General features: G+C 41.3%; 1 protein-coding gene across 1 annotated transcript in view; it reads left to right on the top strand.

Moving 5' to 3' along the window:
• Positions 1-13,672, top strand: part of TRPC4 (transient receptor potential cation channel subfamily C member 4) — a 1,584,344-nt gene that overhangs the window by 921,686 nt on the left and 648,986 nt on the right. The gene's annotated exons all lie outside the window — the stretch shown is intronic.

Here is a 13,672-nt window from a genome sequence, read left to right as displayed (position 1 = left end):
GGGCTCCTTCACATCGAATCTTCTGCTATGGCATCAGTACCCTAGGTGATAGTACAGTGCTTAGCTACAACTCACACTGATAAATGAAAAGTATTGCATAAAGTGTTATGCAATGAAAAAACATTTAACATATCAAAATTATAATTTAAACATTATAAATAATACAATGCTGTTGATATTAAATTCCATAACTATGTACTTTTCCTGTTTTGTTACATTTTAAATATATAAATGCTATCTTAAAATAACTTTAAAAGGTGATATATAAAAACTCAACATTAATGAAATGGATTTATTCTAGTTTTCAAACTTACTGACAGTAGTAACATAAAAAATGTTAGAACTGAAACTTAATGGACTTTTGTTTGGTTCAGTTGTCTAAAAGGAACCATAATCAACCGATGCTACTTTTCCTAAATACAGATTAGGGGAGGTATTCACAGTCAGGGGCTTTGCATTTTCACGTTGGTGATTCACAAAGAGCAGCACTACGTCAATACACAAATCCCAGCCTGTGGACGTGCATACGAAGATGCGAAGGAGTTGCTGTAAATATGGCCCACTACTGCAAAAGTGTAACATGCTTAACACACAAGTGATTGAAGGACAGCTACTATGTAGTTAAGGGGCTTTAGACATATGCATATGACTTCAATTCATAGACATGAATCTATAATGAGCTCATCTGCATACTAAATGGGTAAAAAGTCCTGAACATAACACCAGTAAGCAGCAGTTTTATGTTTTTTTCATTTCTCCCAATCTTTTGGGTTTCTAATACCATGACAGGAATAGACCCCATTCCTAAGTCAAAGTACGATTAAAGATCGTGAAATTAGTATTATTTCAATCTTTGATGTCAGTCAAAAGTGCTCTTCACAGCACCCACAATGTGCCCAGTAATGACTCTTTTTGCAATTCGTATGGAGTTACATGGATTGGTAAAGTATCTAAATATGACTGTAGATTCTTTTTTTATAAGACCCATTGCTCCTACTACTATTGGAACTGTCTGGGTATCTTTCTTTGACATTCCTCAAATTTCTGCCTGCAGATCCTGATGTTTTATGACTTTGTGTCTCTCTGTACGCAAGACACTGTAGTTACTGGGTGTGGTGATTTCAATGATCAATGCTACTCTTGTCTTTTCTTGGACCACTATATCCGGTTTTCTAGCATCTAGCTTTTGAACTGTTGGTAATGGGTGATCCCATGTGATATAAACTTCATCGTTTTCTGTGCTGCTTTGTGGCTAATATTTCCAGTGTTTTTCAGCCACTTCAGTACTATAATGTTTGCACAATCCCAAGTGCAACAATCTTGCCACATTATTATGCCTTTCAGTATACAGTCCTTCTACCATTAGTATGTCACAACCAGCAACAAGGTGTGCGACTGTTTCCAATTAGGTTTTAGAAAACCTACATTTGTCTATTTCTCCCACATGTTCAATGGACTTTGTAAACCAAAGTGCATGCAGCCACTTTATTGGGTTGCCAATATTAACCTTTCATCTCTTGGTTTGAATTCACCTCTCCTTAACCATTCCTATGTTTGTTCCTGATCAACATGAGGTTCTTCCAGAAGTTTTGTATACTTGCAACTATATTTATGATTTTTCCACATTTCTTGCCTTCTCACCTGGTCCTTCACTTCTTTTGTTTTTTTTGGCACAGTTTTATGTTAGTTACGAAAATAAAATTGCCAAAGGTTCCAAAGACAACCACAAGGCATTCTATAGCTATGTCAAGAATCTAAATGGCAATGCTCAGATCTGCTCTGAGCTACAACAGAATGGCATTAAATATACTGATCCCAAGAACATTGCTAATACCCTGGCAGATCGATTCAGTGACAACTTTACCCCCTTCTCACCCCCTAAAGGGCCCATCTTAATACAGAAAGATTGCCAAATTCCAGTAATCATGGTCACACAGGTAAAAACTGCACTCTCTAAAGCTAAGAATACAGCATCCATGGGACCAGACGACATCCCAGGATGTGTACTACATGAACTACAAAATGAACCGGCACCTCACCTAAGTGTCATGTTTAATCATAGTCTCACCTCAGGCTTCGTGCCCACTGAGTGGTGCACAGCTACAGTTATCCCACTCAATAAGGGGAGATCCACCTTGGATCCTGGGAACTACCATCCTATTAGTCTGATGAGCCTGATCTGCAAGGCCATGGAACGTATTATCATGCAACTTATAAACAAGGACATTGGCAACCTTCAAACACTGGACCCCACCTAGTTTGAATTCATGAAGGGCCTATCGTGTCTCCTGAACCTGACTGACTTCTTCGAATCAGTCTCCAGAGCCATGGACGAGGGTAAGGCAATCCACACAGTCTATCTGGACCTTGCCATGGCCTTCAATGCCATCCCCCACTCTGGAATCCTAGATAAACTTACTAAGCTGGGCATAAATCCATACGTCACTCAATGGGTTTCCAACTGGTTTACTGACAGAACCCACATTGTAAAAGCAGCCAATTCCGAATTCAGCTCCAGACAAGTGACAGGTGGAGTACCTCAGGGTTCAGTACTGGGACTGCTCTTGTTTGGCATCTACTTCTCTGAAGTACAGACCAACACTGAGGGACTGTGGATAACAAAGTTCGCAGATGACTGCAAACTGGGAGCCATTATTGAATCCCCAAATGATGTGGACATTCTACAAAATGACCTTACAGAAACAGATGCTTGGTGCCAGAGCCATGGGCACAAGCTCAATGCCAAGAAGTGTACAGTTATCCCCTTTGGGAAAACCCATGTACAAATGAATTACCACATAGGTGGCAGTACACTAAACTCTGAAAGTGTGATAAAAGACTTAGGAACACAGGTAGACAGTGGTATCACCTTCGATAACCACATTGCCACAACAGTCAGGAAATCCTTCTATGTGGCACAACTCATCACTAAGGGCTTTTCATCCAGAAAAAAGGAGGTCATTGTCCTACTGTACTCATCCCTCATTAAACCCGTCATAGAGTACACTGCCCCATTTGGTATGTACCTCACACGATATCTGCAACAACTGGAAAGGCCGCAGAAACACCTCACTAAAAGAATCACAGGCATAAAGCAGATGCCCTATGCTGACCGACTAAAAAAAACTCCAGCTATACTCTGTCACATATTGTCTATTCAGAGGCGATCTCTGCTTAACATACAAGGCCATGTCAAACCTGGAGCTGCTGGACATGCTACACTTAAAGAAATCCCAATCCATCAGAGCCACATGCTCCAGGGACCTAAACCTTGTCATGACAATGAACAAAACATGCTGGAGGGATAGGTTCCTGACCCGGAGACTTGCCATACTCTGGAGTAGACTGCCCATACATGTCAAGCAGAGTGCCTCCTTGGCCCTCTTCAAAAGGAACCTTGATGACTGGATGGGAGATAGGAAACTTACCCTAGGGATCACGTCAGTCTCTCTGCTAGATGGGAGTCTAGGGAAGTAAATATTGTGGGATGAAATATCCAGGGAATTGTTATGGCTAGGCTTGTAATGGCCCTAGGGTCAATAGCCTAGTAATAACCTATGAACATTCAGTTGCTGCCTGATTTTTATCTACTTCTGGTTTGATTTCCATTCCTGCTTGACGTCGATATGCTTCTGCTAAATTAAGAAGAGAAGTCATCTTAGATTTATTCTCCTCATGTTCAACACTTTCACTACATTTGGGTCTTGTGATGTCAGCAAATATGTGTGCAGTCCCACAATTGCAGGTCTATGCATGTAATCAATTTCAAGGAGGCCCATCCCTCCTTTTTAATGGGGAATATATAATCTTGGTATACATTGATTTTTATAAATTATTTGGTGAGCATGAAGCATCCTTCTTGTTTTCCTATCTAATCTATCACATATAAATCGTTCTTACTCATGGCTAAATCTTCATGTAAAGATGTTAATACTTTCAGCCAAAAGTTAGGTACTGCATCTGGGCCTGGGTTTTCCAATTAGAGGCTTTTCTTAACTTTGTTTCAATCTCTCTGGTCGTTATTTCATCCCATTTCATATCCTGTATCTTTAAACTTCTTATTCTTTCATTTACCTTTTCTATCCATTTATCATCTTTGTTATGTTCCACAAGATCCTCATAGATATTTCTCCAAAATGTTATCTATTTCTTCTTTTTTTGGCAATCTTTTAATTATTTTTACCTTATTTACCAATTCTCTATAAAACTTTTTTGGGTCCTCAATAAATTGCTTATTTTGTACTTTTCCTTTATATTTATCTTCGTATCTTCTAAGTTTTTCTGCCTGTGCTGAAATTTTTAGTTTGTTATTTGCGATAGTGCATGATAGATCCTGGTCTGTTCTAATACTGCACATTGCTTTTATCCCATCTATCTTTCTTAGTATTTTTGTTTATCTATTCCCTCTTCTGTAGTCTTTTAACAGTGACACTTCTTGTCTTAATTGCTTTATAGTTTTCTCTATTCGATATTTCCATGATGGTATTCAGTTTCTCCCCTTCCTTTCCCTCACTACTCTGTGTTCTTGTGGTAGAACTTTATCAGTTATTAATTTATCTGCACAGTAATATATTCTGTTTACTTCTGCTATATCGCATGGATCTCTATGGACAGTCCTAATTACTGTGTTCATTTGCTTTGTCAGACTTCTGACTTTTTGGGTTTTATTAACCTTCTGTAGTCTATTTCTTTCATTGATCTTGATGAGTGGGGAGCCTTGAGCAGCTTACCTGTCATTGGGGGAAGTGACCTCAGCACAAGAAGCTGTAGTAATTGGTTGTTTGGGACCATTTCCAGCTCTTTTGTAGTTCACTGTTTAAAATCCGCCTCTGGGCATTTTTTTCTGGCTATACTGCTCAGACAAGCTCCACGTGGGTTTACAGAGTGGTCCAAGCAGCAGGGAACTCAGAAAAGCGACTACCTTCTGGATTTAAGTATCTTTGCTTTTTTTCACTTGAAATAGCTTCTGTAGCTTACCTTGAACTAGCCTGAACTGTTTTTTAACTGATTGCTGCATTATTTTAAAATCTGCACTTAAAGTTACATTTTAGTCGAATTTGATCGAAAGTTTGCTTGTTTGTTTGTTTAATTTAACTGTGGAGGCTGCCCACTAAAGTGTGCTAGCCTGTGTAACTAATGTATCACTGTTTCTGCATTTTCTGTGTGTTTCTACCAAAAAAACCAAAAAAAAATCCTTGTTTTCCCGCCTTCCTCCACTAGTTTAGACCAGTTTACAGGCATTGCTGTATTCTGGGCTGTGGTGTAGTTCCTGTGTTGTCCATTACTTTACTTGGATAGAAGGAAGTTTCTTTGCTCACCAGTGGGAGTGGGGAGCCTTGAGCAGCCTACCTGTCCTTGGGGGAAGTGACCTCAGCACAAGAAGCTGTAGTAATTGGTTGTTTGGGACCATTTCCAGCTCTTTGTAGTTCACTGTTTAAAATCCGCCTCTGGGCATTTTTTTCTGGCTATACTGCTCAGACAAGCTCCACGTGGGTTTACAGAGTGGTCCAAGCAGCAGGGAACTCAGAAAAGCGACTACCTTCTGGATTTAAGTATCTTTGCTTTTTTTCACTTGAAATAGCTTCTGTAGCTTACCTTGAACTAGCCTGAACTGTTTTTTAACTGATTGCTGCATTATTTTAAAATCTGCACTTAAAGTTACAATTTAGTCGAATTTGATCGAAAGTTTGCTTGTTTGTTTGTTTAATTTAACTGTGGAGGCTGCCCACTAAAGTGTGCTAGCCTGTGTAACTAATGTATCACTGCTTCTACATTTTCTGTGTGTTTCTACAAAAAAAACAAAAAAAAAATCCTTGTTTTCCCGCCTTCCTCCACTAGTTTAGACCAGTTTACAGGCATTGCTGTATTCTGGGCTGTGGTGTAGTTCCTGTGTTGTCCATTACCTTACTTGGATAGAAGGAAGTTTCTTTGCTCACCAGTGGGAGTGGGGAGCCTTGAGCAGCCTATCTGTCCTTGGGGGAAGTGACCTCAGCACAAGAAGCTGTAGTAATTGGTTGTTTGGGACCATTTCCAGCTCTTTGTAGTTCACTGTTTAAAATCCGCCTCTGGGCATTTTTTTCTGGCTATACTTCTCAGACAAGCTCCACGTGGGTTTACAGAGTGGTCCTAGCAGCAGGGAACTCAGAAAAGTGACTACCTTCTGGATTTAAGTATCTTTGCTCTTTTTTCACTTGAAATAGCTTCTGTAGCTTACCTTGAACTAGCCTGAACTGTTTTTTAACTGATTGCTGCATTATTTTAAAATCTGCACTTAAAGTTACATTTTAGTCGAATTTGATCGAAAGTTTGCTTGTTTGTTTAATTTAACTGTGGAGGCTGCCCACTAAAGTGTGCTAGCCTGTGTAACTAATTTATCACTGTTTCTGCATTTTCTGTGTGTTTCTACCAAAAAAAAAAAAAACAAAAAAATAATCCTTGTTTTCCTGCCTTCCTCGACTAGTTTAGACCAGTTTACAGGCATTGCTGTATTCTGGGCTGTGATGTAGTTCCTGTATTGTCCATTACCTTACTTGCATAGAAGGAAGTTTCTTTGCTCACCAGTGGGAGTGGGGAGCCTTGAGCAGCCTACCTGTCCTTGGGGGAAGTGACCTCAGCACAACAAGCTGTAGTAATTAGTTGTTTGGGACCATTTCCAGCTCTTTTGTAGTTCACTGTTTAAAATCCGCGTTTTCATGGCTTTGCACGGTCGTACACATAGTGCAGCGCCGGTTAAACAAGGTTAAACTTGTTCTGGCTCCGCCAAGTCTGTTCTTCAAATTTTCCCTTAAGGAAGCTCTACTCTTAGTATAACCAGACTTCTCACTGTATTATAAGCCTAGCACTTGTTCTCAATACTTCTCTACTAAGTAAGCACTCTCGTACTAAGTAAAGCACTACATCTACTTACCACCCCTGTGAATACCCACTTCCCTTAAAGGTATACCACTCCCTTATACTGTTCTAGCATGTTGAGTGGTAGATTACTGGCGTCGTCTCCAGTTCAGCTGGTCAATCTGGGCATCTTGAGACAATGCTACAATTGTCTCATGTACACAGACAACCCTCTCCTCCTCCCAACAAACACAAATACATGTGAGAGATGCAACTATATAGCCAAACTGGAGGCTGAACTCTCTCAACTCAGGGCTGGCATGACCACACAGGAGGAGGTGGCAACCACACACACAACAATCCCAGTCCCACATAGACCTACCACATCTGCAAACCAAACACATAAAAACACAAAGACATACTTGGAGGCTCTAATAAAAAACTTACCAAAACAACAGAGGCTCCCAAAGCAGACATCCAAAAATCCACCACCTCAAAACAAAACACATGCAACACATACTTCAATAAATCAGTGTGTCGACCAATCGCAGACCTTAAGGCCAAACACCTTGCCTGATACACTAGTAATAGGTGACTCCATAGTCAGATACACTGATGTCCCACTAACCAGGCTGAACAAGGAGAAGGTGACTGTGAGCTGTCTATCAGAAGCTAGGATCCGCCACATAACACACGCACTCAGGTTACTCCAAAGCAAGTACAAATATGACTCTGTCATTGTCCATGCTGGTGTGAATGACCTGAGACGTACCTCCCTGGACTACATGAAAAGAGACATAGAGGTGCTCTCCGATTATGTAGCCCAGGCTGGTATGACCCTGACCCTCAGCAGCATCTTGCCCTCACCAAGAATGATACCACAATACAAAGACAAGATGATCAGCTTTAACAATTGGCTCAAGTACTAGTGTCATTCTAAGGGGATCCAATGTCTATCTGCCTGGGATGATATGTTGGACAAGCCACGCTGCTTCGCAAGGGATGGCTTACACCTGTCACCACTGGGCTTCCGGATATTGGCTAAGACTCTTGCCACCCCCATAGTGCCTTTTTTAGGCAAGGCTCAAAAGACAAACCCACCTCCTTAGAAAACAAAAATGGAAAAAAACTAAGGGTAATGCTGCTCAACGCCAGAAGTCTAAATCTCAAGATGCAGGCACTTGATGCACTCCTCAGCATGGAGAACATCGATGTCTGTGCAGTAACTGAAACCTGGTTCAAGGCTCCTGAGAGCACCCCAGTGCTACCAGGCTACACCTCGTATCATGCTTTTCGGCCTCAAAACCCGGGCCGAACCACCAAGGGAGGGGGAGTGTCCATATTCATAAAGGACACCCACACCTCCAGGTTAGTAGCAACACATGAAGCATCAGAGACCATACAGGTGCAACTAACCATAGGCAAAACTGCTATACAACTGGTAGCATGTTACAGACCACCTTCCCAATCTCAAGAACCCCACTCAGCCTTCCTGAAGACATTGGAGTATATGAATGTATCACAAAATACCATCATACTGGGAGACTTCGACTACCCAAACATAGATTGGGTACATTATTCTAGCCCTAATACCCTAGCCCAAAGTTTCCTGGAATTCATAAATTCAAATGCACTGGAACAACTAGTCACCTCTCCCACTAGGGGAGATAATATACTAGACCTGATCATCACAAACATGGGGACAAAATGCTCCACACCGGAAGTATACCCCTCACTAGTGAGATCTGACCACAAACTAATCACCCTGGATATACATATCCCACCTCCACCCCCAGGACAAAAGACCACAGTGAAAAACTTCTCAAAAGCAGACTTCACTCTTCTTAAGACTGAGATGGTATCCTTTAAGCCCACTGTGCCAGTGGATACCACATCCCACAATGCCGAATCCTTCACAATTGCTTTCTATGGACATCTCCAAGAATGCATGGATCATGCAATCCCAAACAAATCCAAGTCCCTCTCCACCAAATGTAAGTGTCCTGTCTGGTGGACCTCAGCCATAAACAAATTGTATAACAAAAGAAGGAAGCTACTGCACGTCAGAGCGAAATCCCATGAAGGGAAGACATCTCTGATCAACATTAGCAGAAAACTACGTTGTCTCATAAAAACATCCAAGGCAAACTTTGAGAGAAAAATCGCTAAGGACACTAAAGATAACCACAAATCCTTCTTCAGCTATGTTAGAAACCTGGGCGGAAACCCTCAGATATGCTCAGAGTTGGTTCACAACAACAAAAAATACACTGAACCCACAGATATTGCTAACATTCTGGCTGACAGGTTCAGTGCAAATTTCTCGCCTCCTTCACCCCCAAAAGAAGAAATACTTATCCCAGCTGAATGTAATCTCCCTGTCATCTCAGATGTCCAAGTGAAAACTGCCCTAAACAAAGCAAAAAACACAGCATCAATGGGACCTGACGGTATCCCGGGGTGCGTGTTACGTGAACTCCAAGAGAAGCTAAACCCACACATAAAAATGCTATTTAACCTTAGCCTTACTTCGGGATATGTACCTGAACACTGGCATACAGCAACAGTGGTCCCACTCTACAAGGGGGGGGGGTGCCTCTACAGACCCTGGAAACTACCGCCCCATAAGCTTGACTAGCCTGGTCTGCAAAGCTATGGAAAGAATCATTATGGAACTCATAAATGGAGACATAGGGGACCTACAGACGCTTGACTCCACCCAGTTCGGCTTTGTAAAGGGCAGATCCTGCCTTTTAAACCTGGCTGACTTTTTCGAAACAGTCACTAGAGCCATTGATGAGGGCAAAGCAGTCCATACAGCATACCTGGACTTGGCTAAGGCCTTCGACTCAATACCCCACTCAGGCATCATAGATAAGCTAAACAGCTTAAAAGTAAACCCTTATGTCACTAGATGGGTTGCAAACTGGCTAAAGGACAGAACCCATAAAGTTAAAATCACTGGAGCAATGTCAGACTCAAAGCCAGTCACAAGTGGTGTCCCACAGGGATCTGTCCTGGGACCCCTCTTGTTCGGCATTTATTTCTCAGATGTTAAAGCAAACATGGGAGGGCTGTGGCTGACAAAGTTCTCAGATGACTGCAAACTAGGCGCCATAGTCGATACACCAGCAGATACACACATCCTACAAAAAGGCCTCACTGAAACGGACAACTGGTGCCATAGTCACGGCCTTAAACTAAATGCCAAAAAATGTATAGTCATCCCTTTTGGAAAAAACAAAGTACCCACAAATTATCACATAGACAGCAACCCACTGAGTACGGAAAAAGTAATCAGAGACCTAGGGACCCAAGTAGACAGCAACCTCTCATTTGACACCCACGTTGCCAAAGTGGTTAGAAAAACATTCTATCTTGCACACCTCATCATGAAGGGTTTCACATCCAGATCCAAGGATGTCATTGTACCCCTATATTCCTCCCTCATCAGACCCATGATTGAGTACAATGCCCCATTTGGTATGTACCTCACCCGACACTTGCAACAGCTGGAGAGACCACAAAAGTACCTCACCAAAAGGATCAAGGGTCTCCAACATATGTCTTATTCTGCCAGACTAAAGAAACTTCAGCTCTATTCAGTAGCATACCGCCTGCTCAGAGGTGATCTCTGCCTGACGTACAAGGCCATGTCCAATCAGGATCTGATGGACATGCTCCACCTCAAAAAATCCAAATCCATCAGGACCACGAGAGCTAAAGACTTAAACCTCGGCAATAGTATGAATAAGACATGCTGGAGGGATAGATTCATAACCCAGAGGCTTCCCATGCTTTGGAACAGGATCCCAGTTCGTATTAGGCAGAGCCCCTCACTGACTCTCTTCAAGAGAAATCTTGATGAGTGGATGGGAGATCATAAGTTTACCCCAGGGGTCACATCTGTGTCACTGCTAGACAGGGGCACAGTAAACTAATTCTATTATATAAGGGGACCTTCACTGTGTCACTACTAGACAGAGGCACAGTATTCTAGATTTATTCTGTACATTTTTGTACCATTTCATGGGGTGGCAAAAGCCACATCACTATGGCTAGGCTTACAAATGCCCCAGGGCAGATAGCCTAGTACTATACTATGAAACTATGAAACTATATATCTATGTCTATTAAATCAAACAACTCTTCTCTTAGCTGATTTTCTTCCAAACTGAGGGCACATCCCTTGTTTTCCATTTCCTGTAGGCATTCTATAGAAGATTCTAATAGCATCTTCGTGTAGCACATTCTCTTCAATTTCATCCGCTGCCATCTGTTGTTCTGTCATATGGGATCTCTCTGGCCTATCACTCCTCAACAATGACTGCATCAGAGTTTCCACAGTTTCCTGTTTCTTTCCTTGCTGTCTAGCTTCAAGTGAATGTTTATACTGGTTTCCTGTGGAAGGTTCCAAATTTTCTTCATATGGCACCTGACCAATTGCTTCCTGTTCCAGTGGTTTCCCCTTAATTTAGATATCCATTGCTCTATCCTGTTGGGTGCTTTCTGAATTAGATTTTTTACACTGAATCTTTCACTTTGCAGGTACTCCATAACCTCAGTTTCTATTTCTTTAACTTCTCCATTACTGATCTCCTTTTCCACTTTTCCTCTTTGTCTTCTTATTTTCTGTATTGTAAAGTTTTCCATATCCAGATTCCTTTGCCTGTGTTTCTCTTCAAATATCTTTGGCGCTGCTCTTTTTGTATTGGTTAGTTTTGCTTTCTCCTTTACGTAAATATTACAATATATTAAATCTCTTTTTCTTTCCCATGTCGATATTTCTTCTTCAGATGTTTCCTGATCTTCCTGTTTCTCCCTACTTTGGGAACTCACTCCATCCTGCAGTGATTTAACCTGTGTTAGACCTTCTGTATCAATTCATTCACTTTGCAGGTATTCCATAACTTCAAATTCTATTTTTCTAACTTCTGCTTTACTGATCTTCTTTTCTACATTCCATCTTTGTGATATTATTATTTTTTCAGGGAGAATATGGAGTTGCGAGGGGAGAACAGTTGATATTTCTGCATATTTGGACATTTTTATTGAAGGGGGCACTTGGGTGAATGTTTCAGTTTGGTGCTTGTGCATACCTGGACAGTTTTACGGAATAACACAATCCAGTACAGAGAGTAAGAGATGCCATGTTCTCTCTCACTTATAACAGTAACACGGAGAAGGTTGTTCACGCACTCACCACGACATATTTACATAGTACCACTACTCATACACATGCCACTACTCAAACACATAGTATGCATCAAACAGGTAAATCCACATACAAGGAGGTTCTCTTGAAAAACTTACAGAAACACCATAGACCTCCAAAACACAAATCTGCTACAGCTAACACAGTCTCCATAGCACCCATGACACATACCAACACCAGTGTCTCACCCACCAAGCCTGTAAGGAGTAACACTCAAAAATCAAGTTTTCTTGTTATTGGAGACTCGATAGTGAGACACAAGGATATCCCACTCACAAGGTTGGACAAGGAGAAAGTCACGGTCAGCAGCCAGTCCGATAGCAGGATTCACCAGATCATGCATGCACTCAGGTCTCTTAGCAACAAGTACTGTTTTGACACTGTCATAGTTCATGTTGGTGTGAATGACCTGAGACGTACCTCGCTGGACTATATGAAGAGAGGCATGGTCGAGCTCTCTGAGTATGTGTCCCAGGCAGGTATGTAGCTAGCCTTGAACAGCATACTACCTTCACCTTGAATGATGCCACAGGAAAAAGAAAAAATGATCAATAATTGGCTTAGTTTTTACTGTCATTCCAAGGGGATACAGTTCCAGTCTGCCTGAGAAGCCATCAATGGCAGATTTAGGCTCTGGGGCAGGGGTGTACCGCCCCCTTTTTGCTGCAGCTGCCTCTGAGAAAACTACCTGCTAATTAAAAAATATAAACTACAAAAAAAACCTTCTGAAAGACTTAAAAGGGAGTGTGTCAAAGTTCCCATGTCCCGCTTTCAATTCTACCCAGGAAGAACCTCCCATCACATAGAAACTGTATCTTTTTGTCCCACCCTCCACCTTTACTACTAAGTATACCATTTCTGACATTCCTGGTATTGTTTTCCTTCCCCAGATGAACAAAAACTAACAGTAGTCTGGTTACTATCTATTCTGCATTCACATTGAGTGGAGGCATTTTGGCATATTGCATCAAATAAAAATGATCGCCACAGGAGCAATGTTCCTCCCTGTAAATGTACTTTCACACGGTGTCTGCACTGTTGTTTTAATATAAGAGTGACTTGCAGTATTCTGCAGTATAAGAATTAACCGATTGAACTTTCGTGCGATCGGGCTCTCATACTTGTGGGTGTCGCGTGCATCTGATTATCTTTTTTCTTTTTTAATGTAATTTTTTTTTGAACAATCAGACACATGACAATGTCTCCATGAAACAGCAGAACCATGGGAGGTCCATACGTTGTCAGCTAAACAAGAAAGTCTGGCATCGGGTGCTGAATTTTGTAATCTAAATATCTTTTAAGGTAAATTTAAAGGGAAATTGTTCATGATCGCCAATCGTGATTGTGGTAGTGCGACTCCGCTATTTCACAGATACTTTCTCATCAGTCTGCTTGGTCTAACAAAAAGGGAAAAAAAAGTGCTTTACTGTGTATTTTGCAGCAATATACATCTCAGCTGTCCCTGTTTTTTGCAAAATAAAACTGACTTGGCCCATTATCTCGCCATGTTCCTTATAAAATGTTTGATTTTCTTGCAAAGAGCTGAGGATAAGGGTTTGTCAGTAATGCTTCTTTTTGTTTAGAAAAAGTCTGTTGATGCAAAATCCCAGTTTATGTCAACAATGC

This window comes from Protopterus annectens, chromosome 5.part1, assembly GCF_019279795.1.
Source record: "Protopterus annectens isolate FY-2018-M chromosome 5.part1, PAN1.0, whole genome shotgun sequence".
Lineage (NCBI taxonomy): Eukaryota > Metazoa > Chordata > Ceratodontiformes > Protopteridae > Protopterus > Protopterus annectens.
This window is presented reverse-complemented; position numbering and strand designations above follow the sequence as displayed.